The 25,035-nt window shown below is 34.5% G+C and overlaps 1 protein-coding gene across 7 annotated transcripts in view; it reads left to right on the top strand.

Annotated features, from left to right (window-relative positions):
- The first annotated feature begins 261 nt into the window (after nucleotides 1–261).
- The window catches only part of LOC129744846 (phosphatidylinositol 3,4,5-trisphosphate 3-phosphatase and dual-specificity protein phosphatase PTEN), a 231,443-nt gene continuing 206,669 nt past the window's right edge, over nucleotides 262–25,035 (top strand). For 5 of the 7 annotated variants that reach the window (XM_055737584.1, XM_055737583.1, XM_055737582.1 and 2 more), the window contains exon 1: nucleotides 7,553–8,043. The gene's annotated coding sequence lies outside the window, so the exon portion shown is untranslated. Of the gene's footprint in view, nucleotides 980–7,552; nucleotides 8,044–25,035 lie in introns of those variants that run through there. The other 2 variants (XM_055737577.1, XM_055737578.1) reach the window with 1 other exon arrangement.

The raw sequence follows: 25,035 nt of genomic DNA, 5'->3' as shown, positions 1-25,035 counted from the left end.
TTCCCTCTTGAGTTCAAATTTCTTTTCGAATTATGCTTTTACCTGTTTGAAAAAATGTAGAATGTAAGAAGTATTTTATTCTGTCTGCTCACGCACAGTATTATTCAACAAATTATGCTTGTAAATATTTACAAACAATAACGGTTCTTAGTCCAGGCCTTTGGCGAATGGATTATGATCGCTATTTTCATTCGGCTCCACACGAGGTGAGGTGGTCAGTGAGCATTTCTTCTCACCGTTCGCTCCGTCCTCATCAATCGGTCGTCGCAGAGCAAGCAAGCGGAGCGTGTATGTCAAGTGCGAAGGATTGCGGTTCGGTGCGTAAAAGTGTGTTTCGAAAAGTCAGAATGCGCGGAAGCTAAACGTAGCCCGACAACAAGCGGTGTTTTCGTCGCGTTTCGTGATTTCCCAGTGCATGTGAAGGAACCAGCGAGGTGTCCTGATTGCGTGACGACGCAAGTGAAGCAATTTTTCGCCTGTGGCAGTTGGCCTTTCTGGTGTAGCGAGCTGACGAAAAAAAAGTAGGAATATGGTGTGATCTCAAAAGGAAGAAGCAGAATCGCTGCCAAAGTGCGTATCCGATTGCGTTTCTTCGTTCGGTCTTCCTTTTTTTCTCGTGTGTTGGTTCTCCTCGGTCGTTCGCTTTCACATGATTCTGCTGTCCGTGCAGCGGCTATCGGTGGGAGGGTGTGTGTGAGAAGAACGAAGATAGTCGTATCTGCTGTGCCGCTCGCTTCCGTGTGGGGCGAATAGAAGCCACGAGCATATGGAAGAGGTGTTGTGCTAGGGGGTGTGTGTGTGTGTGACTTGCCAACACATGTTTGGCACGAGAGTAGTGAAGTGAGCTGCTTTGATAATCGATTCACTAGTGATTGGACGTGAGTAGTGAGAGAATCTCATTCATATGCAAATGTCAGGTTGCATGTTAAATGAAGGATTTCAGCAGTGTTGGAAGTTGATGTGTTAGAATCAGTGCAAGGTAAGTTAACATTTAATTTTATGTATGAAATTAAGTCCAATATCCTTATTAAGATAAATCAGTGACATTCATTCTTCATTCTAAATACATTCAAAATAAGGTAAGTTTTCAAGTTTACGGGTTTAATCGTTCTGTAGAAATCATTTTTTAAGAGTTTCAGTCTTTATTTAGCACTAGGTATTTTTTTAAATATTATATGAAGCCTATTCAAAATCCAACCAAGGCATGGTTACTTACATTTTGGTGTAATTCAATCAAAATTTACTATTTTCGTTATAAAAGTGTTTTCGGCACGCCAAAGTAAAATGTTTTTCCCAGTTTTTTCTCAAAACTTATCAATTAACTTTCGAAAAAAGCTTATCGATATTTGAAAAAAAAAATTAAAATTACAATCCCAGCAACATTGCCTTGGATTTGTGAATGATGAGAGCTCAGAATGGTGAGATATGAATGTTTATGGAGACTTGTCTTTCTTTCGTCAGTTTTTATTTGCTTCTTTCAAAAAACTTGACACTTCATGGGCTGTGTATTAGTGAGAAACATGAAAGTGTGAGTTCATGAGTGTTTCCTTGCACTAATACCACCAGAATAGATTCTCCTCAAATGTTTAGCACTTGTCAATGTTTTTTAACTCTCCATAATACATTGAGGACCAAATTCTAAAATAGTTGCAAAGCTACACTTCAACATTTTCGTTTGTAAACATGTACCCTGTATTTTAAAAGTTAATTTAAAACCCATTTTTTTTGTGTTCTGTTTTACTGAAATTCCCTCTTCTTAAGGAAATTTTGATAGAATTTCGTTTTTGTTGTTTCTCCATTAATTAGTTTCCCTGCATATTAGGCTGGAACAAATATCAATTTCTTCTTTTGTCACACCCTATCTCCCTCCCCCCCCCCCCCCCCCCTTCGAAGTTTCCAAAAAACCCGGAGGAGGAAATGAATGATGTTTGAAGTATTTTATGTAAATTTATGTAAAAAATTTTAAATATCCAAAAGATTACAAGACCAAAAAACAAATTTTAGAAGTTTGGAATTATTTATACTTGTGTAAAAATTTATAAATTTGAAATTCAGCTTGCAGCTGAAAAGTGCACGTTGCCACTGTAAATCTTGTTTCTGATAATAATTTCAAGAGCATTTTTCGAGAAAGATACTATTTTCTTAACAAATTTAATTTTTTTTAAACTTTACACATGCTAGTTTTATTTTCAACAACCTTTCTGCTAAATTTTAGAGAAGTTCATGGTTTTTTTTTTGTTTCGATTATAGTCGTTTTACCATCTTTATGGCATTCGAGACTTTTGAGAAGTTTATGGCGTTTTCCTTCCAGAGTAGTTCAAAACTAGAGTCAAAATTCCAACCAATGAGGCATCAGAATAATTGTTGTGTTAGTGTGCAATCCTCCATAATTCTCTCGAATTTGACATGTAGTTCAAGTTTGTTTGGGGCCCAAAAAGTCGTGGGTCCCAATTTTGGTGGTTTTCAAATTTAACGACAAAGGACAGGAATACCATGGTCTACGATACGATACGATAAATAGGTTTACGATGGTCAATGCAATTTTATTTTAAATTAATCTTTTCTTCTGTCATCGGGACGATTTTGTCCTGTATTTTCAACAGCTGAAATTACAGGACCATCTCAGGACAGAAAAACCGCTCAGGAAAACAACTATGAAACTCGCCTGAGGGATTGAAACGGTTTTCTCCAGTAATTTGCAGGGAAGTTTTATATGCTCCTTTGAGCAAGTGATGGGTTCTTCCTGAGATGTTAGGAGTTTCTGAACAGATTCTCCTCGTTTCCCCCCTTTTTAGGGTGGCCACTTATTCGGGAATCGCGGGAAAAAGTCGGGATTCTAAATCCGTTGGGAAAATGCAGGAAAAAGTAGGAAATTCCTCCAAGAATTTGGGAATGCTTGGTTAGCTGTTCTGTGCATAAATTTCAGTGCCTTTGAATGTTCCAGAAATTCTGAAAAATTATGATTTTTTAACTCATTCCATGTTTTAGCATTAGTAAGATGCTAGACAGTATACTCTTGAAAGATGTACGCTTTAGTGTTAACACTGAAAGTCCCAACCTCAATCAATCGAATATTCACAACGAAAAAAACCAAAAACATAGAAAAGGGAGATGCGAACTTTACTTTTATTTGTATATAATCCAAATATTTTAGAATTTCAATCATAATAAATTCAATTTTTCGTTTTTGTGCAATATTGTTTTTATGTATTTTTTTTAATAATCCCTTTCTTTAAAGGATCTGATAAAAATTTTTTGAAAGATTTTTTTTGTACGGGATTATTGTATTCTTGAATATATGGCCTCTTTAGCAATGTTAAGGAGTTTCAAAAGGAAACTTGTAAATTGGCCTGAACATTCATTCATGAATCGGCAACATCGGTTGTCAGTATACATTCAGGCTCTTTGCAGGTTCATGAGGTGAGCCTAACATCATTTTCAGTTTAGGGCAAATAAAGCTGAGTGTCAAAAAAGCTTCATTAAGTCCAGTTGAATAGCGATAAGGACCGACGAATCTACTCGCAAGACTTGGGGAAAATGTGTAAACATCAAGTCTGTATAAAACCGTCCACACTTACCCCAGGTAGGGATTGAAAAAAAAAAATTTAGTTTTTTGTAAATAAACTCTTTTATCTTCATTTTTAACCGCCGTTTTTTTCTAACTTGCTGTTTCGAATGGGAGGATTGTTTCAATGTAGAGTTTTTCGTCAAGAACTTGCTAGTTTACGAGAAATTTGCTATTGAAAAAGATGCACATCAACTCGACATCGCAGTTGAAAATAGAAAATTCCTAAAAAGTCGCTGTAAACATCCGTTATTGTCGGAATCGTATCTTTTTCACAGTTATTGGATAGATTACAAGTAAATTGAACATTCTGCATTAAAAGTTTGAAAAAATAAGCCACCGTATTGTTTAAATAGCCATCGTGCGGTGTACCTTAAAAATTTTTTTAAATTTAAAATTTGACAAAATTATGACAAAAGTATAACAAATGTGGTAAGAAAATTGACGAAAGTATGACAAATGTCACAGAACTATGATGAAATATTGGCAATAACAAAAATATTACAATAAAATGACAAAACATGGCAAAAATAATGGCATGAAATTGACAGTAAAATAACAAATCACGACAAAAACATTACAAGTGGAAAAACATGACAGAATTATCAGAATTGTGACCAAAATCTAACAAAATTATGACAAGAATTTGAAAATAAAATGGCAAAAATCCCATAAAATATGATAAAATGATAAAAATTTGTCAAATCTGGTATCTGTCAAACTGTTGTCGTACTTTTACCACATTTTTGTCACATTTATGTCATAATTTTGTGTTGTTTTTATCACATTTGTCATTTTTTTGACAAAGGTTCATCGGATTTTTTGTTAAATTTACGTCATATTTTTGTTAAATTTATGTCATATTTTTGTCATGGTTATGGCATATTTTTAGCATATTTGTCAGATTTTCGTCATAATTTTCTAATTTTTTTTTTGCCATGTTTTGGCGTTGCATTGTCAATTGTTTGTCATACTTATGTCATAATTTTGCCATATTTTGTGATATTTGTCATATTTGTCTTGTTTTGTCATTTTATAGTAATTTTGTTTTTCATATTTATGACACAATTTTTTCCAAATGTAAATTTTTTCAGATTGTTGTCATTTTATTGTCAAATTTGTCAGATTTTTTTACATTGCAAGCCCTTGGAGCCAAAGGGGTAAAAGTGCATGAAAGCTTATTTCGAGAAAGCAGGCTTTTAAGTTGTGTTTGGTAATTTTCCATATTATTTCAATTTTTTTATTTGCTTTGGAACGTATAAGCATGTAAATTAAAATCTGAAAATCTGTTAAAAACATCAAATATAGTTTGAAATATGGAGAATCGTTTGGCATTATTAACTCAAAATCGACCATTTTGTCACATATACCTCTTTGGCTCTGAAGGCCTCATATGGGGATTTTTTTTTATTATCTGACAATTTGCGCCAGGGGGTCTTCAGATTTTCCCGAAAATTGAAAATGGGGTTTATTTTTACGTTTTAAAAACTCATGTATTTTTTTAGATTTCAAACTTTTTTATTTTTCGAGTTAGATTCCGTTAGATTTTTTTATAAATAAAATAAAACAATATTTCAAAGCTACATAACTCTGTTATTTTTCAACGGAAATAATAAAGTTGCAAATGGATTGGAATTTTAGCAGCTTTTTAAATAAAATATTTAAAAAGCTTGAAGTAATGACCTTTAACATGAAAAATTGAAAATAAGCTTTAAATTATGTCTAAAAGTGCCGTCTGCATCATCGAATGTTCTGTAAATAATACCATTGTACAGCCCAATTTATGGTGCAACTTTCATCTGGAGACACCAAAGTGGGCCAATGTCTCCTTAAAGAGTTAGGAAAGAAATAATGATGATAAATATCGTTTTTGCATCGAAAACAAACAATGGTCGTGCAACTGCACTCACATATGCAGGTAGCGCGCCCTTATAACAAAAGTACTTATCAAAGCAGGTAAAAAACACTACTTTTTCGTGCTTTGTAGAGTGTTTGCAGCAAAACTGACTTTATCTTATAATCAATTATCTAAATATCATATCGTTAATGTGAAAGGAATGTTGCTTTTACATCCTGGTCATCACTGAGTACATTAGATTTTCGATCAAAGATCATTGTAAAGCATACTCATTGCCAATAATAAAAGTTTTCGGTTCCTGTTTTTGGAACACAAAAAAGTGGTTAAAAATCACATCAAATTAAAACATGCTTCCTATATCAATGATTCTTATTTCGTATTCGTTTTCTCCATTTGCTCAGTGTAGAACTCTACCATACAAAAACGAACATATCTCGTTCACACTTTCATCCACAACACTGACATAATCTTCAGTGTTCCACTGTCCATTATCAGATCAAATCTGGGGCACCACCAATGCAAAACTGAGCTCATCAACGATAAAAAACTGGTAGTGACCTGGTGCATAACTGGACATAAACGAATACGTTATTAATGATTGCTTGAAACTTGAAGTCAGTTATGCTGTAAACACTCTACAAAGCACAAAAAAAAATAGTGTTTTTTAACTGCATTGATAAGTACTTTTGTTCCCGTGTTGTTTGAAAGGCGCGCTTCCTGTATACGTGAGTGCAGTTATTCGACCATTGTTTGTTTTCGTTGCAAAAAACGAGATTCATCATCATTATTTCTCTCATAACTCTTTAAGGAGACGTTGGCCCACTTTGGTGTCTTCAGATGAAAATTGGGATGTACAATGGTATTATTTACAGAATGTTCGAAAGAATAATCGAACGGAATTCAAATTTAACTCAAAAAATAAAAATTTTAGAAATCTGAAAAAATTCACGTGAATTTGAGTCTTAAAAATGAACCCAATTTTCAATGTTGGGGAAGATCTGAAGACCCCCCGGCGCAAACCCGTCAGAAAATTAAAAAAAAATCCCCATATTATAGATATATTTTGTCATGCTTTCATCGCATTTATCATAATTTTGTCATTTTTTTATCTATATTTTTGTCAGATTTTGTCATTTTATTGTCAAATTTTTGTCACCACCTTTGTCATAATTTTGTCTTATTTGTCAGATTGTTGTCATATTTTCACCACATTTTTCAAATTTTTGTTTTTATCAATTTCCATAATTTCATCCTTTCATTTCAGTTTGAGCTTTTTACACTGAAAGAAACTCACAGTCAATATCATCCATGCTTTTAGAAAATTTGCAGCGCTGGTTAGGAGCATAGGTCTAACGTAGCTTCATTGTCATCGGCTACCAAGATGATTTTCCGTGCCACAAAACCCTTTCCCCAAACACTCAGCGTGGAGATTTGTGTAGGGATGTGGGGGGGATGGCGCTAATCATATCACATGTGCTGCACTTCCCTCCTTCCTATCGACTATATGGACTTGGCCGGCGTCGTTATTGGTTCCTATGCTAAAGTGAGATTCTCGAAAATTAACAGTGAGATTTTGGTGCTATGTTTTATGTCACTGTAATTTAAAAAATGCCAAGAAATTCATTTTATTCAGCTCTCAGCTGATCTATTTTAATACAAAATTTAAAAAACTTTGTAGATAAAAATAATACACCGCTGATAAATCTACAATTTGGCTTGGCCCTTGTAACAACAACTTCAACAACAGTCTACAAAGTTTGACTTAAATAAATAAATTAATCAATTGGATAAAAGAGGAGCTAAATATAGCCATACAGATAAATTTCCTTAATTTGTTGTTTTAGTTTTAGTTCAAAATCGACACGTTTGCATCCCCCTCAGTACCCCATTGGCCAGTGAGAAGGTGGTGGGTGAACCAAAACGGCAGAAGAGAACACTCGGTTTGTCCATGCTGCTTCACGGCACCTACACACCTTAGACACTTGCTTCTCCATTGAATGGGGGGCAGCTCACATTTTACCAACACAACCACAGCGGCAGCTTTGTTTAGTGTGTCTGGTATGTCTCTTTCAACTCGTCAGTAGCTCCACCATGAACGAAATGTAGAGCAGAATCAGTAGGTTTCGAAGAGTCCCCCCGAATGAGCAGCAGATGTTTGGGGCTCCACGCGTCGTCGTCGTCGTTGTGTTATAATGTGTTGTAGAGTGTCGTCAAGCGCTACCCTTCAATAAAGTCTAGAGCCTAGAGAGGGGAGAAATATAAAGAGTTTGACCTTTTCGATATTGCTGGACAATTTTACGGGAATCGTTTCGGTCTTTTTTCGGGAGAATTTTCTGCTAGTTTTGATCGGGAAGGTTTGTTCAAAATGTAGGGACTTGAGGGATCTTGGAAGTCGTCCGGACGGCCGTTTTTTCGTTGGAATTTTCGGTGTGTGTGACCTGGAGGTTGAAAATTCATCTCTGAAAGTGGAAGATCTGCTTCGGCTACTTTGTGTTCAAGGCCTTTCGACAAGTTACATTGTGTGGTGCAAAAGACGAACGAAACGCGAAACAGCGAAAAAAGGTTGATTCCGAAATCAAACCTTGTGATTCTGAGGAAGTCATCGAAGACAACATCTAAGGTAATGCCACGAAAAGATCCAGTTCATTGATCGAATTTCTATCATTCAAACGCAACACAAGAAAACGAGCTGAAAAATCGAAGGTTCATTCTCTTCCTGTCCGGAAGAAAAGTGAAAGCATTTCCCTTTTTCCCCCATCTGAAAGCAGGAGAGTGGGAAACGTACCAAAAGTGATTGTCCTCACTCTCTTCCCGATAAATTTTCATCACCCAAAGTGGATGACCTGCACTTTCCATTTTTACCGGTTGGCTTTCCAGTGGATAAGTCCAAGCACCAATTGTGATCCATGCCCTGAATGATGCCATTCGACCATATGGAACCGAGGTAAAAACTCGGAAACCCGAAAAAACCGGAAACAAAAGTCCCGGAATTCCTGTACAAGGGAAAAGGATGTCGGTTTGCATTCTCCGGGCAACCCGTCAGTCATAAATTTTGCCAAGTAGAGTTCCTGAAAACAAAGACCTGGCCGAAGCATGCGCACCAGGGACCATTTTGCGGATTCGCTCCGGCTTGTTGTTGCCGTTTCAGTTTTTCCTGGATACACACATATCTATCCAAAACACACGTTAACGGAAATCGCTTTAAAGAACACCCTGCTGACTGGCTAGCCCGTTGATGCTGCTGTTTCCGTGTGTGTTGGAGCTGGATATGATGTTTTGCAAGAGAAATCTAAACTCACTTGCTAGTGAGTTTCCGTTTTGGCATTTTATGTTTTAGGGCCGCCCGCTCGGGGAGGGACCCATGTCAGCACACACCATATGTTGTTGGATTCTCACTTGTTTACTCTCCGTTTTATTATCTTTTTTTTTTGGTGCGTTGCCTCGACCGGCTTCATTCAAAGTGATGCTACCTAGCTAGTAGAGATACGACTTTTCCCGACCTGGAGGACATCAACCTCTCGGTAGGGTTTTTTTTTCTTCCGAAGCGAAAAATATAAATATCAAAGGTCTTCAAAAATGTCTTTGAAAATTGGGTTCAACTTAGCGTACATATATGATTAGACGTAGATCTTCCTAACGATAATTGTATTTTTTTTAGAAAAATAAGACTGTCGATTCATATCTCGTTTCTCTGGAGCATCTCTAGAGAAATTTTGAGATAAAAAAAGTAAAACGGAGTTTTGGTCTCAATCATTTCTGTGTATTCTTTTACCGGACTGAAGAGATATTTAAAATTTCTGTGATTCTGTGTATATTAATTTCGAACTTATATTGTGCTTTCTATTCTAAGCACAGAACTGATCTTATAATTTTGAATAAATGTTAAAATTCTGTGTGTTAATTGAAAAACAATCGCTATATGAAGGGAGAAGTTTCCTAAAAGCGCATATCGGATAATATGCGCATACTACCGATTTACGAAATGGCTGATAAATCAACATATCTAATCAATCGAAATTGAGGGTAAACCGCTTTTGACACATGAAACAATTTTATTGATGAACAAAGTCAAAAAACTAAAAAAATCAAACAAGGTTTTGAATCCCTTTGTTATAAAATGAGGCCCTTGAAGCCAAAAAGGTATAAGTGCGTACAAGGTGATTTCGAGAAAAAAGTACTAGAAGTTCTTTGTGTTCCAATCAATTCCATAGATATTTTTATGAACTTTTTTTCATGAGAATGATCTTCTTAAATGAAAACAATGCATTTAACATCATTTCCCAGAAACAACGATTATTTGACGTTAATTGAGGCGACACATATTTTTTGATTTTGGCATTTATACCTTTTTGGCGACAAACACATGCACTTATACTCCTTGCCACCAACAAATTTCCACATTGAGGTGTTTTTTTTTTTGTTTCGATTATAGTCGTTTTACCATCTTTATGGCATTCGCGACTTTATCAACGTTGCAGTTGGTGGATCGTTATTGAAAAACTTATCCGGTACAACTGTGTTCGATGTTTACTCTTGGGCTCGAACTCGCGGACATCGGCTCAGGAGACAACAAACTTGCCAACTGAGCTATATCTCAAGCCTTAACTTGAGGTGTTTTGATCTTATTAATATGGGTGAGAAAACATAAATACTTATTTCTATAGGAGTCAATTAATTTTTATATACTTTTTTTGCTGTTTTGATGGGAAATGTACTCTGGTACAATAAGTTAAGAGATTTTATGTCTAAAGATCGACCTGGTCTTGTCAACTTCTAGTCGATCTCTGCAAACAAAAATTTGTCATAAGGATAATTTTCATAATAATTCGTGTAAATTATTTTTCCACTAAATTTCAATCGATGCATGTTTTGTGCCCCATTTCCTGATCAATTGGGTATTGGAAAGGTAAGGTCACTATGACTTGATTTTTAACAGTGAACTTTAAAGGCGCTTCATCATTAATTCAATTGATTTGAACTATTTAATACATTTTTAATAGTTTTTCAAGATTTTGTGCAACCATAAGCCTTAAATCCGTGTCACACTCCATATTATAGTCACCAAAAATCAGGAATTTGTGATCCACTCATTGGTGGTTAAAAAAATAATTAAAATTAACAAAAAAACACTACTTTCCGGTAATCATGTTAGGGTTGGAGGCTGGAGGAAAAGGAACATCACTTAGAGGGACTTTTCAATGTTCTACAGTTTTGCCAAAAAAGTACAAACATTGATTAAATGAATCTTTACATATTTTATAAAATTATCTAAAAAACAAGAGAAATTAATTAACCAATCACAATGGGAAAAAAGTGTCTAAACCACAAAGAAATTCAATATCTTCCCTCCTGAACAAAAAAAATCTATGAAAAAATACTTTTCTTTAGTGCAAATGTCCGGAGAATCGAGTGGACGTAGTTTCAGATGCCGCACGAGCTTCCGAACGGAATTATGGTGCCTTTTTAACCCCTAATTCCCCTATATTTGGTAAACAATCCAGGAAAAACTAATTTAGACTTTTGAAAAAGAATCTTGTGCATTTTTTTCTGAAGAATCGAATAGAAGCTGTTTGAGCTATCGCACGCTTCGGAAAATGAAGTTATGACTGGTTTTACCCTCAATTCTCCTATTTTTTCAATTCCTAGAAAAAAAAGAATGCTCGGACTTGAAAATTTCTAACAAAATGGGACGCATCTTGTGTGATTTTTTTCCGAGGAATCCAACGAAGCCTATTTGTGCCACCGCACGCATTGGAAACAGGAGTTATGGCTGTTTACTATCAATTTCCCAACACTTCCCATCATGGTTCAAACAGCCTCCATTGGATTCATCGGCAAAATCGCATATGATAAGTCTCATTTGGTGCAAAATTTTCAAGACCGAACATTCTTTTTCCGACTATTTGAAAAATGTAAGGGAATTGAGGGTAAAACAGCCATAACTCCTGTTTCCAATGCGTGCGGTGGCTCAAATAGGCTTCGTTGGATTCCTAGAAAAAAATCACATATGATACGTCTCATTTGGCTAAAAACCTTCAAGTATATATGCTTTTTCTGAACTATTAGAGAAATTTTGGAAAATTGAGGGTAAAACAGCCATAACTCCAGTTTTCAATCCGTGCGGTGGCTCAAATAGGCTTCGTTAAATTCCTGGAAAAAAATCACATAAGATGCGTCCCAATTTGTTCAAAATTTTCAAGTTAGAACATGCTTTTTTCTGAAATAATTGAAAAATGTAGGGGGATTGAGGGTGAAAACAGCCATTACTTCATTTTCCGAAGCGTGCGGTGACTCAAACAGTTTAAATGAAATTCCTCGTAAAGAATCACACAAGATACGTCCCATTTGGTTCAAAATTTGCTCGCCCGAACATGCGTTTCCTTAACAATTGGAGAACTTTTGGGGATTTGAGGGAAAACCAGCCATCACTCCATTTTCCAAGCGTGTGGCGGCTCAAACAGCCTTTATTGGATTCCTCAAAAAAAATCAGACAAGATTAGTCCTATTTCGTTCAAAATTTGGAAGTCGGAACATGCTTTTTCCTTAATAATTGATATAGGAGAATTGAAGGTAAAACTGCCAAACTCCATTTTTCGAAGCGTGCGGTGGCTTAAACAGCATCGATTGGATTTCTTAGAAAAAATTGCACAAGATAGGTCTATTTTCGTTCAAAATTTTTAAGTTTAAATTAGTGTTTTTCTGGATTGTTTTCAAAATATAGGGGAATTAGAGGTTAAAAAGTTACTATAACTCCGTTCGTAAGCTTGTGCGGCGTCTGAAACTACATCCAATGGATTCTCTGGACATTTTCACTTCAGGAAAGTACTGTTTCATGGATTTGTTTGGTGTAGGAGGAAATATATTGAATTTCTTCGGGTTTATACACTTTTGTCCCCATTGTGCGATGAGGGTCCCAGAAATTTTTACCCGTTAGAGTTCCTGAAGTGTCACTCCTGACTACAATCACTTCTCTTTTGTTTCTCAACCGATAATTATAATATATAGTTTTTGAAACCTTGTAATGTAACTCAAATATGTATCTCAGACAATAATCAGCTAAAACACTTCAGTTTGCCGTTATTCTAAGTCAACGAAAAAAAATCCGAAAAGTATGCTTAGGAAAAAGCGAAAAAAGGATACAGAATCCTTAAAAAAATCATTTAGTGTCTAAGAAAGCGGAAGTTAGAAGCTATTCGCACAATTTTTTTTTTAAATGTTTTAAGATCTTGACCATAAAAATGGAAAAAAAATATAAACACCGTGCTTTTCAATCAATGAACCGTCGAAATGGTTTAAGTCACAGCAGCAGCAGATAAATTTTGAAAAAGGGATTGAAAAGTTGACATGTTTTGGCACCTTTTCGCATCTTCAGATTGTCAATATACAAAACACAGAAATTGCAAATTGACAAAAGCTTGAAAAAAAGCTACTTTTGAAAATCTTCAAAAATTTTGTGTTTAGTTTCTACAGGCTTTTTTTCAAAGCATGTTTTTTGTTTTTTTTCTTTAACTTTGTTTGAATAACGAAAAACTGAAGTGTTGTAGCTGATTATTGTCTGAGAAACATTTCAAACATATTTGAGATAAATGACGAGGTTTTCAAATCTATAAATTTTGTATAAATCGGTTGAGAAACAAGAAAGATATAGCAATTTAAAGCGAAGAGTGTCAAATTGACACTCTAGATCAGTGACTCAAGGTTTATATAATTTATTATTTATAAAGTATGTATATGCTAAATTATTAAAAAAAATTAGAAAAGACAGCACAATTCGCATCTAAAAAGACGAATCCAAAAACGACGTCATCGAACACGACGATAACAACCAACATCACGACGACAAGGGAAATGATAGACGCCAGATGCTAGAAGCGATTCAAATTTGACTCAAATCAAGTAAATCAGCCGTTCCCGAAAGCTTGCAGTGATACAAATCGTTAGTGCAAAAGTGCAATGATATTGTAATGGAATGTTGTAAAGATTTTTTTGACTAATTTAAATTTTTGTATTCTATTATAGTTTTCTGAGGATGGCTTAAAGTAGTAGCCCGAAACGTAAAAAGAGTCTTTGCTGTTTGATTTCAAATTCACAGAAAAGTCAATAAGCATCAGCGGTGATCGAAGCTCTTTAACAAAACTTGCTTAAGGAGTGTATTCGAAAAAAATGCAACACTTTATTTTGTGAATAACTTTTGAATGTATTGATGCAAATTGATGAAATTTTCAGTGAAGCTACCTATTAACGTAATGTGTACGTTTTAAAAATTTGGTGAAAATCTGTCAAGTGGTTTTTGAGATAGAGTCCAATACTGAAGTTCATCTACCAATTTTTTTGGGCAGGATCGATTAAAATCTAGAAAAGTCCCAGTTGGAGACCCAAAAACAGCTGGAAATCAACTTTTCGACCGATATTCACATGGTAAATCGTTTAAGAAGTCCTAGAGGACTCAATAGTGAGCTGAACTTTGAATAAAAGTGAAGATATCTGAATCCATGAAGTGAGAAGAATGTGAGAGGGTTTTTCAAGCTCAATCCGAATAAATGAATAGAAGAACTGATAAAAATTTAAAAAATTCTTATTGGTTCATTTAGACGGGCGTATAAATAGGCCTGCCTTCATTTTTAAAAGATAAATAAGCTGCCCACTGGTAAAATAAACAAAATGCGGTATTCAAATCGTGCGCAAAATAGTTGAACTGCTTGCGTTGAGATATTTTGAAAAATTTCGTAATGAACAGTAAAACGAACTCTTTAGCGATCACCTGGCAGGTTTCCAACCAGAAACTCGCAAACAAGTCTCGCCTGTATTTCCCAGAAATAAATTAGAAGAAAAAATTGACAACGGCTTCAATCGAAAACGCTCACTGAAGAAGGTAGTAAGTTGCTATCGAAATACCGGTATATGAATTTTTCATTTACCGTGGTTGAATTAAAAGAAATCTTTCGATTGCTTTGATTCAGGAGAGTAACCCTTTTTTTCTTGATGATAATTTCCATGATTCTCTCATTTTCTCTTGTCCCTCTTCCTTTATGTTTGATTCCAGGGCATGCTATGCAAGTATAAATACTGCTGGGCAAATCAAAGCACTCAAGTGGGGGGCTTATAATATAGTTCAAATGACAAAGCAGCTGCCTTATGAGCCGATGTCCATAAGTTCGAGCCCAAGAGTAAATATCGAACACAGTTTTTCCGGTTTTGAAAAGGAAGACTGAAATTCGTGACATCATTTTTGCATCAAATTTTCTACCTTTCCGCAAATAAACAGCACTTTCTGGAAAGAATTGTAATCGTTTGAATAAAAACTTTCAATGATGAATTTCATATACACCAACAAATCAGACTATACTCCAAAAATGAATTTCCTTGAAAGTGGAATTATCGGTATAAGATTCTATGCCGGAAAGGCATTAACAAGCTTCCTAATAACTGGCATATTCCTCCTAACACAACCGCATTGCATATGTCTAAAAAACCAAATAAAACGTATCCTATATCCTATCACAAGACAAAGCAGGATGAAATCAATCATCATGTAATCAGCAGTGGCAGAAAGGATATGACAATAAACTTTCAATTGCTTACCGACCCAGATGGGTAAAATATCGGACTGGCAAGCCGAGATGAGAATGTTGCAGTGAGTTCGATTCTCACAATATTTTTTTTGATGAATTATCCAAGAGGATGAAAATCCAATGAAATATTTTTCTTGTTTCGCTTGAATGTAGTGACCATGCACCATTTTGCTTCTAAGCTCGAGTTTTTATGTCAGTAGTGCTTTTCCAATCATATAATCTTTGATACAGTACACTGTTCAGAGCATTTTCGGTACAAAGATTAGCTAAATATGTGTTGGATTTTTGCAACCTCTTCTATGGCTGTAAATGTTGTCTAATCCATGGGTTTTCCATGTTTTTTGCCTTTCTTTCAGAAAGGTATAGTTATCGGTCGATTTGGGAGATCATTAATTATGGGTCTTAGATATACCTTTATAGGTACCTATCGAATCAGCTCGTCGAGTTCAGACGATGTCTGTGTATTTGTGTGTATTGGTGTGATTTTTCGTAAACTTTTTTTGCACGTTTTTGCGAAACTGGGCAGTATAATAAAAATGATTTTTAGCTTAAAAAATTTGATTTTTTTTCTTCTTCATCCTATAAAAGAAAGAAAAAAAAACAAAATAGTTTGAAAAATAAATTTTCATAGTAATTATCATCAAATCATCACTCCAAAAAACGTGTCAATTTGGCTTGCTAGCCACTAACCCGCAACCAGCAATCACTAAAATCAAGATTATCGTATCTATGACGTCAAATTATACGTGACGTCATAGATACGCGCATGCTATCTAAAAGTATGGATCTGTCGATATGTGGAAGGGAGAACAGTCAGGCTTCACTCCCACTCAGGTTTGATGTCATCGTGACACAAACCGTGTGGGAGGAAGACGACATTTCAAATATTCCCGGTCAATGGTTTATTCTTTTTCAATTTAATGGTTCAGTTTGTAACCGAACCATCTCAAAAATTTCGGAACCGAAGTTCCGAAATATTATTTAACATAAAAATGGTCTTCACCAAGGGGTACGACCCCGAAATAAATGAAGTCGTTGATGAGTACGTCATGCCCACACTGCATGGTACGAAAGTGATTGTTACTTCGAGATTCGGCCAACATAATATTCAGGTTGCTCTGTGAAGGACAAAACGACGAAGGGGCGCGTGTGGGAGAACGAAGCACACCATATAAATTTCTTCACACGCTCATTTTCATTAACCATTTTATATGGTTACTTAATTAATAATTTAATATTGTTGCTTTTGAATGATTTTTTGGAAAAACTGCAATCATGATGGTAGTTCTCATGCAAAAATTATAAAATGGTTATAAAAGTTGACATTGAGATAGTTTTTTTCATTCATTGCCATTTTCGTTCTCAATTTAGAAAATAAAATGGTATGACAAATTTTATAAAATTGACAATATTGACAAAAATTACACAAATGACAAAAACGACAAAATTGATAAAATTGATGAAAAAGACAAAAATCACAACAATGACATTATTGGCAAAAATGACTCTAATCGACAAAATTGGGCCCATAGAAAAAAACTGAAAAACATTTACAAAATGCCAAAAATAACAAAATGAAAAGATTGACACAAATGACAACTGACTAAATTGATCAAATTAACGAAATGCAACAAAGTTATAAAATTAACAAAATTGACCAAAAAGACGAAATTTTTAAAATTGAAAAAATTCAAAAATTAAACAAAAATGTCATAATTGGCATTTGAAAATTCGTCAATTTTATTAGTTTTATCAGTTTTATCAAATCTGTCAATTTTGCCAATTTGGATACTAATGTCTATTTGTTTGATTTTATCATTTATGATATTTTTTGTCTATTATGTAATTTTTTTAGATTTTTTAAAAAAATTTTTCATTATTGTCAACTTTTGCAATATCGTAAATTTGGTCAATTTTGTAATTTTTGACAATTTTATAATTTCTGCCAAGTTTTGTTATGTTTGTTATCTGTTATTGTTAATGTGTTTTTATCAGATTATGTCATTGATTTATTTTTTTTTTTAATTTTGACAATCACGCAATTTTGTCATTTCGGTTAATCGTGTCAATTTGGTCAATTCAGACAATTTTGTCAGTTGTATAATTTTTGTCAATTCTGTCATTTTTGTGATTTGCGTTATTTCTTAGCCTTTGTGCTTTTGGTAATTTTTACCGTATTCATTTCTGTCAAATCATTTTGTCATTTAATCAACTCGGTATCGAATTTTGAATAATGCAAATGTACCAACATTACTGTTTCTATCATAAATATGAATCTGTTTTTTTTTAATTCTCGGAAACTTTTTATCCACCAGATAACTTTGTATAATCAAAATGTAAATTTCCGAACGAAATTTTTAAGCCAGCTGATAACTCCATTAGTTTATATTTGGCGCATTCGCCCATTTCAAAATAAATTACCAATTTTTGTTTTGGTTACAACAGCCATTGGGCGATGGAATCGAAAAGTTATTCTTTCCCTCCTTAAGAAAAACCCGTATCTGTCAAAAGTTGGGTGAAATTTTAGCTGCATCCCGCTTGCACTAATGCAAAACCATCACCCAAATTCGGCAGCGCTTCCATCGCCCATTGCACTGCATAGGATTTTCGACACGAACGAAATCTCAAGCATGATGAGGTGTGTAGAGGGGAAGAGAAAAGGAAAGAAAAAACTAGCCCGTAAGCTCAAAGCTCAAGAAGAACGAGTAGACGAGTAGCATTTGTTTGGTTCGTTTAAATTTGTTTCCACGAACGAGATTCGTGCTCAGGCAAAAGCTTCCTGAGTCCGAACGGCTTGAGAGAAGATGAGATGGTGTGCATCATCTGCGACGCCGCGACGCTATGTCGTTTGCTCTTTCTCAGATCATTCTGTGCATAAGAATATAGCGTTGATAGCGGATAAGACTTACAATCGCTATCGTAGTCTACGATATTAGAGCCTAGTAGCTAAGATAGACCCGATGATGTCAAACTTTCATTTGGTCTTTTGAAAGGGAATTAAAATTTCCATCTAATGATCCCTATGATTGATTCAGCGGTGCCAACCGTGTTAATCAATAATGAAATCTTATACCCAAAATTTTTGATTCGGTTCGGCAAAACGCTGAGCTGGAACATGAACCTTATCATGCAATTTAATGCCACGCATCGTGAAGCGGGTCATTGGGCTTGGGCCTGCTGACATAAATCAAGCTTGCTCTTAACTCTTAAACAAATTTCCATTAGAATGACAGCTAATCGGAGTGAAATTGATGTGAAGGCTACTGCTTTCTCTGTTTTAACACATGAGAAATCGTATACCGGGATTGTAAGCGCCCATCGCGATGGGCCATAGACTTCACCACTTTCTGGAAAATGAGATGAAATTCTGGCGCTGTGAATACAATACACTGCTTGAATGAGCACGCAAATGGTTTGAGTGAAATCGATCAGGATCGAAATTTTTTGCACAAGCAACCATCTGTGGCATGGTGTACGGTGCTGCTTGTGCAAAACTCAGGCCATGCACTCAGTCCCAGTCGGGGTGGAGGGCAGTGATGTCAACCTTAAAGGTTTTGTCTGAATCTTCCAGATTTTTGGACTTTTGCCAGACATTTTTTCAGGTTTCCAGACTTTTGACATTTCTTCCAGACAATTCCAGACTTCTGGGTTTGGACATAAATTGTTCTAAAAAACTCTGAAAATTTAATTTGGTCATGGTGTAATATGACAGGAAATGTTCAATATCGCTGAAAAATAACATAAACGACAAAATTGAAAAAAAATGACAACAATAACAAAATTTACAGAATTGATGAAACCGACAAAACTAATAAAATGATTTTTTTGATAATGTTCAAGCATGACCCAAGCATGACTCTCCAATTGCAAAATGTTCAATTTTCTAAGTTTAGAAAATTAAATGATATTTTTGTAAAAATTGACAATTTCCACAAAAAATGATAGAAAAGACAAAAATGACTAAATAAATGGATTGACAAAATGATAACATTACAAAATTGACAAAACTGAATAGATAAAAACAATATTATTCATACAATTGTAGAAATTATCAAAATAAGCTAAATTGACTGGATTAAAAACAGTGAAAAATATAAAAATTAAACAAATTAACGAAACTGACCTAATTGACAAAAATGTCATAACAAGCCATAATTAGAAAAATGGCAAAATTGGTAAAATTGTCAAAAATTACAATTGATGATATTCTTAAAAATTACAAACTTGATAAATTTGACTAAAAATGACAAACCTGACAAATTTCGCAAATATGGCAAAAATTGAGAAAAATTCACCAAAATTGACCAAAGTATACAATTACGACAATAATGACAAAATTGTCCATGATAAATTGTACGGTTATTATATGATACCCGACTCAAGATCTACAGTTTTGTGAATGCTTAACAACACTCTTTCACACTTGAATCGAAATTTATCGTAAATTTCAAAAACTGAATATTAACGTTTAAAAAAAATCCTTTTCTTTAAGTATGCAAAAGAAAACACAACACGTTAATTTTTATTAAAATCTAGGTGAATCGCATGTAGCAGAGCAAATCCATCCCTAGTTCGCTTCAAGTGGAATTCTCTTGCAATTCATATGAAAATTACGTGAAGTCAACTTACTGCGCCTTTTCTGTTTGCTACATGAAATTCACGTAGATTTCTAATGATGGCAAAAATCTTTGTACATTTTCACGTAGCGTTCATGTGAAAAGTTTTTTCAGTGTACGTGCATTACAATTGTTCAGTTGTTGTTGTTGTTCCTCTTGCGCTTCCCTCAACATACAGGATAATTGGATGCTAGGTATACTATTCCGTTCTTTGCATATGCATTGGTAGGCCAACCAAAAAAACGTTATAAAAATTCCATTTTCAATTTGTGTGATATCTTGAATAAAACAACATTCATAACCAATTGTAACAACTTTGATTAAAAGTATTCTGAACAATTATTTGAAGAAAAGTTTTCCGAAATTCCATTATTATGCTGCAATACTATCGATTTCCGAAAAAAACTGTCCTGTAATCCGAATGCTTTAAGCTTTTGAACATAAATTTGACTAATTGCCTAGCAATTAACTTAAATGAAATTGCCTGATTAGTTTTTTGGGCAGTAAAAGCATTCAATGTTCCATAAATCATTTTTTTATTTTCGAAATCCCATACATATCGTTCGAAAATTCATGAATACTTTTGACGCTGCTTTACACGGCTGTGTCAATTGAGGTTTAAAGCAATGTAGTACCTTCTCATTCACTTATCCTGCTCAACGCCAGCAGCAGACTTGAGCAAATATAGGTAAATGACAAGGTAAAACAATTTTTGGTTGGCCTTCTTATAAAAATGCTTATAAAATGCTAAAATGCTGGGGAAGGAAGACTGAAATTCGCTGTATCGTTTTCTGTATTGTTTTTTTTTTTTTTTTTTTTTTTTTTTTTTTTTTTTTTTTTTTTTTTTTTACTGTTCGGCAAAAAGCCAAGAATTGTTGAAAAGATTTGTTATCGTAAACTTTAAACTATATAAAAATTTTGTTCGATCAATGGGAACTACCCTAAATCTAAATCTGTTATTTAAGCTATTTTTAGAAAAACCAGTTATCAAACAATTTTTATTTATCAGCTTCAAAAACTTCAACGAAATTTGAGAAACTCAATACGTCTGATCTGCAGAATTCGCCAGAGCAAAACAAAACCTAATTAAATCATTGTTTCATGCAAAACAAGTGCTTTTCAGCATCAAAACAGTTTTACTGAAATTCACTAAATATGAAAGTAAGATTTTGAACCTTCGCACTGGACGGTAGATTGATAAGAGAAATTTGACGTTTGAAAGATTTTTTTCTTATTTTATTCAGTCTTCCTCCCCCAGATAAAATGCAGTTCTTCGAGATACATATATGATAAGCACATAACAATTTTTCATCGAAAACCATAAAAAAGCAAACCAAAATGTAATAACTAAAACGGCACAAATAACAAATCGGTCAAAAAAATTTAAAAAACATCACGAAAATGTGCTGAGATGACTGAAATAACCAAATTCACAAGAATGATTATAATGAGAAAAAGTCTTATAATAACAAAAACGAATATATAGTTGTTTTTGACATTTCGTACGCACACTGACTGAGCGTGTACAGATGAGACGGGACAATTAACCTCAAAAACTCTCGGTACAAAAAACGGGCAACCAGTCAACGAACATGGTCGTTTTTGAGGTTAATTGACCCAAAACTGAAAAGTGTTGGTGAAACAACCTGCATAATATCATGAACACTACCAGCGGTAAATAGGGCTATTTACATGACAGCAATGTCAAAATGTTAAAAAATATCAGAATAACAAATGACGAAAGTGAAAATAATGATAAACATGATGAAACTGGCAAAGCTCATAAAAATGACAAAATCTGTTAAATTTTCTTAATTTGACAAAACTGAACAAAATCGCAAGAATGAAAAAATGAAAATAATTGACAAAAATAACAGAACTTACGAAACTGACCAAATTTTCAATATTACATAAATTGGCGATATTGATAAATCTGACAAATTGGATAACAATAAAAAATATGACAAAAACTATACAAACTCTCAAAGAATGATAACTGCCACAATTTACAAAATTGACCAACTTGACAATATGCTTCTATTAAAAAAACTGACACAAAAATGACTAAAAGGTATATAATGATTGAGAGTATATGAGAAGCACATATGATTCCACTCAACTATTTTTCCATATCCCCGTTTCCTGCACTTCAGAGGTTTCCCAGAAATAAACGATGAACACATGGCTGGCCATCTTTTTTTAAAATGTATTCTTTGATATTATTTCCGGTTTATTTTAGGATTTTTTTTGTGTCAACAAAAAACAAAAAATCGTTTTTATCGATTGTAACAAAAAATCGTGTAATTTTTCAAAAATACTTTTTTATCCCCTATAGTTTATTCCGTTTGATAGCTTCATTTAACGAAAATCATTTACAAAAGTGATTTTTGTAAACATTCTACCGTTATGGATTAAAACACGTAAAACAAATATGTTTTGAATCTGAAAGAAAGGCTCAAATCCACTGTTAAGTGTATTAAATCGGGTTTTTTTTATGGTCAATGATCAATAATTACTTGCCTATTTCCTAGTTTTAGCCGTTAAACCTTGAAGTGACAACGATCTTACACAAATTCTATTTATGTTGTACCTCCACAACATTGCTTTCAGCGTATAAAACTATAGAAAAGAAGAACGATTTCACACAATGTTCGAACGGGGACAAATGGCTACTGTTCTCAAGATAATGAGAACGTGTAATGGGTCAAACGTCCGAAACATAAAATACCCAGTTCATGACAGAAGTCTTTTATTTGATTATTTCTCGTCGTTATTCCTTTGATTTAAATATCAGGCAAATACAATAAAATTTAACGATTCCTGACCCTCGCCCGGTTGACACAACTGCTGAGATCTGCTGCTGCTCTTATTGAACGTATTGTCGGTCATCAAATGAAGACTTATGGGCAAGTTAAATATTCATCATATGCTAAATGCATCCCATGATAACGGTGTCTCGCATCGGAAAACCTGTATCAATCTCGTTTATAAAAACGAACCCAACTTTAGCCTTCTTCTTGGCATCAACATAAGTAAGTAAGAGCAGGAGGAGAGGGTTTATAGCAAAACAAGTTTCCCCGGCTCCAAGCCATCCTTCCTCGTAGAGCCAACATGTATCATCAAGCTAGCGCCCTCTCGCCAAAACCATCTAGCAGACCAGCTTTCTGCATCCAATATCCCTCCACATTCACTGGTTGCTGCTGCTGGGGGCATCATGTCCTCCAAATGAATGGTGGCGCGGTCCATTCCTGCACACCTGGCCCCTTCTTCCCCCACGTTACGTCTCTCTGTCCTGTCGAGTATCCTCGGCCTGTGTCCCATCATCGCCTGCTGAAGAAAAACTGGTTTTCTTCCAGTTTGGCTCCAGCAATGGCTACACCTATGCTGTTACTGGTACCTTAGCGACGACGACGTAGTACCAAGTAAGAAGGAAGCCAGTAGTGTGGTACGAGAGACCTGGAAAGGAGTCTCTATCGGTTATTCTGCGACGCAATTTCCATACCGCCTCCTGGTGGCGTCTGGGACGAATCCGAGGCACATTGTTGTAGTACCTAAGTGTGGGTACACATCGGGAATTGGTGTCACCTAGCCCGGGTCCGTGATTGGAGCAGGGCTGCTCCCGAGTTGTCGCCTGATCCAGTTGTTATTGTTGTTCTTGTTCCTGTTGTCGTTGTTGTTTATGTTGACAAACAATCTTCGGGGGGTGTGCAATAACAATGTTTGTCGGCTATTGTTGCTTCAAGCTACTACAGCTTGTTTTGATTACAACAGTGAAGCCGAGAGGATTCAGACGAAAGCTGTCAACGCTCTGCAGACAACTTCAACTATCTAGCTCAGGGGTGAGCAAAGCGCGGCCCGCGGGCCGCATGTGGCCCGCGAGACCCTTTTGTGCGGCCCGCGAAGCTTTTTTCAAATTTATATGCCTTAACTATTTCTACAACGGAATGTTAGGAAAATTTATATGACTTGATCAAATATACACACATCTACATTTCATTCATGCAGATTGTTAACTTTTTTCTGGCATTTTAAGCATTTATTATGTTCTGTTCAAGGCATAAATGCAATATTGTTTATTGGTATAACGTTAATTACGTTACGTAATATTAGAGTTTTTTTTATTCAGGGTACATTTTTCCTAATTATTTAGCTCCTACCACTTTGAAAAGCAAAATCCATTAAAGTGAGTCGGAATAATAGCCAAAAATCGGAAAATACACATAATAAAAGAAATTTTGAAGTCTGTTTGAAGTCATCATTTTCGTTTCAAGCACAAATAAAGTTGTATTTTAAAAATATGGCCAGCAGATTTTTTTTTAAATTATTCTATTCAATTTGGCGAAAATGCTTGTTCTGTTTGCATCCAAGTACATGTAAAAAAAAATTAAACCCAAAACCTTGTAAAATATTTTTTATTTCTGAATATTGATGAAAATTACGAAAGTTTAATAATAAAGCCTAGGAACGATTTTAGATTTTTTTTTTTATCAACATGAACCAGCAGGCATCAAAGTTGCCGAAAAAAATAATTAGTTCTTGATAAAAACAATAGATATCTGAAATTCTGTGGTTCGATCCAAAAGGTCTTTGACGATTGTCTGTGATGCTTGTTTGAGAAATTTGATAGGAAATTATAACAAACATTGATAAGTTTAGCTATTTCACTTATAATTCGCATTCTATGTTACCAAAGTCATAATATGGCTTTAGAAATCCTATCCCAGTGAATGATATCTAAACAAGATTTAAGATTATAAAAATCTGGAAAAAAAATCTCGAAACGAGAATGTAATATTGAAGATAGTTGCTTTAAAATATGTTGCTTTAAAAATGTAAACATTTTTCTATGATTTCGACAACCTTGCTCAATATCTCAATGCAATGATCTAATTCAGAACTTCAATTGAAAAAGTGGATTTTTTCAATCTTTTATAGAGAAAAAAAAAATCTTGGTTTTGAGGACAAGTTTTGATTGTGGAAAAAACTACAGAAAGTCAATTAGAGATTCAACGTCCAACGCTTAGAAGACGGTGATTTCTTTAAATATATATATTTTTCACACTCTTAGTTATCACTGTGGTAAGTAAGCTCCAGAAGATTTTTAAATTCAAGTGATGACGAACAGACGGTTTTAACAAGAAAAATGTAAAAATGAATGTTCGCCAAAAAGTGCTATTAAAAATTGAGAGAATTTAAAAATGATAAAGATTTAGTGATGAACCTTTTAAATATCGGGTATTTGTAAAGTCGTTGAGTATCTGTTTTTAAACATTTGAATTCGTTTTATCTTTCCGTTTTCAGATTTATTTTCTCCAAAAATTTGTAGTTGTTAAAAAATGACGGAAGCACTGCTAATTATTTAAACGAATGTTATTTTAACTGCGGCCCGCTGACAAGATTTCAAATTTAGTTTGGCCCGTTAGT

This window comes from Uranotaenia lowii, chromosome 2 (assembly GCF_029784155.1).
Source record: "Uranotaenia lowii strain MFRU-FL chromosome 2, ASM2978415v1, whole genome shotgun sequence".
NCBI classification, from domain to species: Eukaryota; Metazoa; Arthropoda; class Insecta; order Diptera; family Culicidae; genus Uranotaenia; species Uranotaenia lowii.
This window is presented reverse-complemented; position numbering and strand designations above follow the sequence as displayed.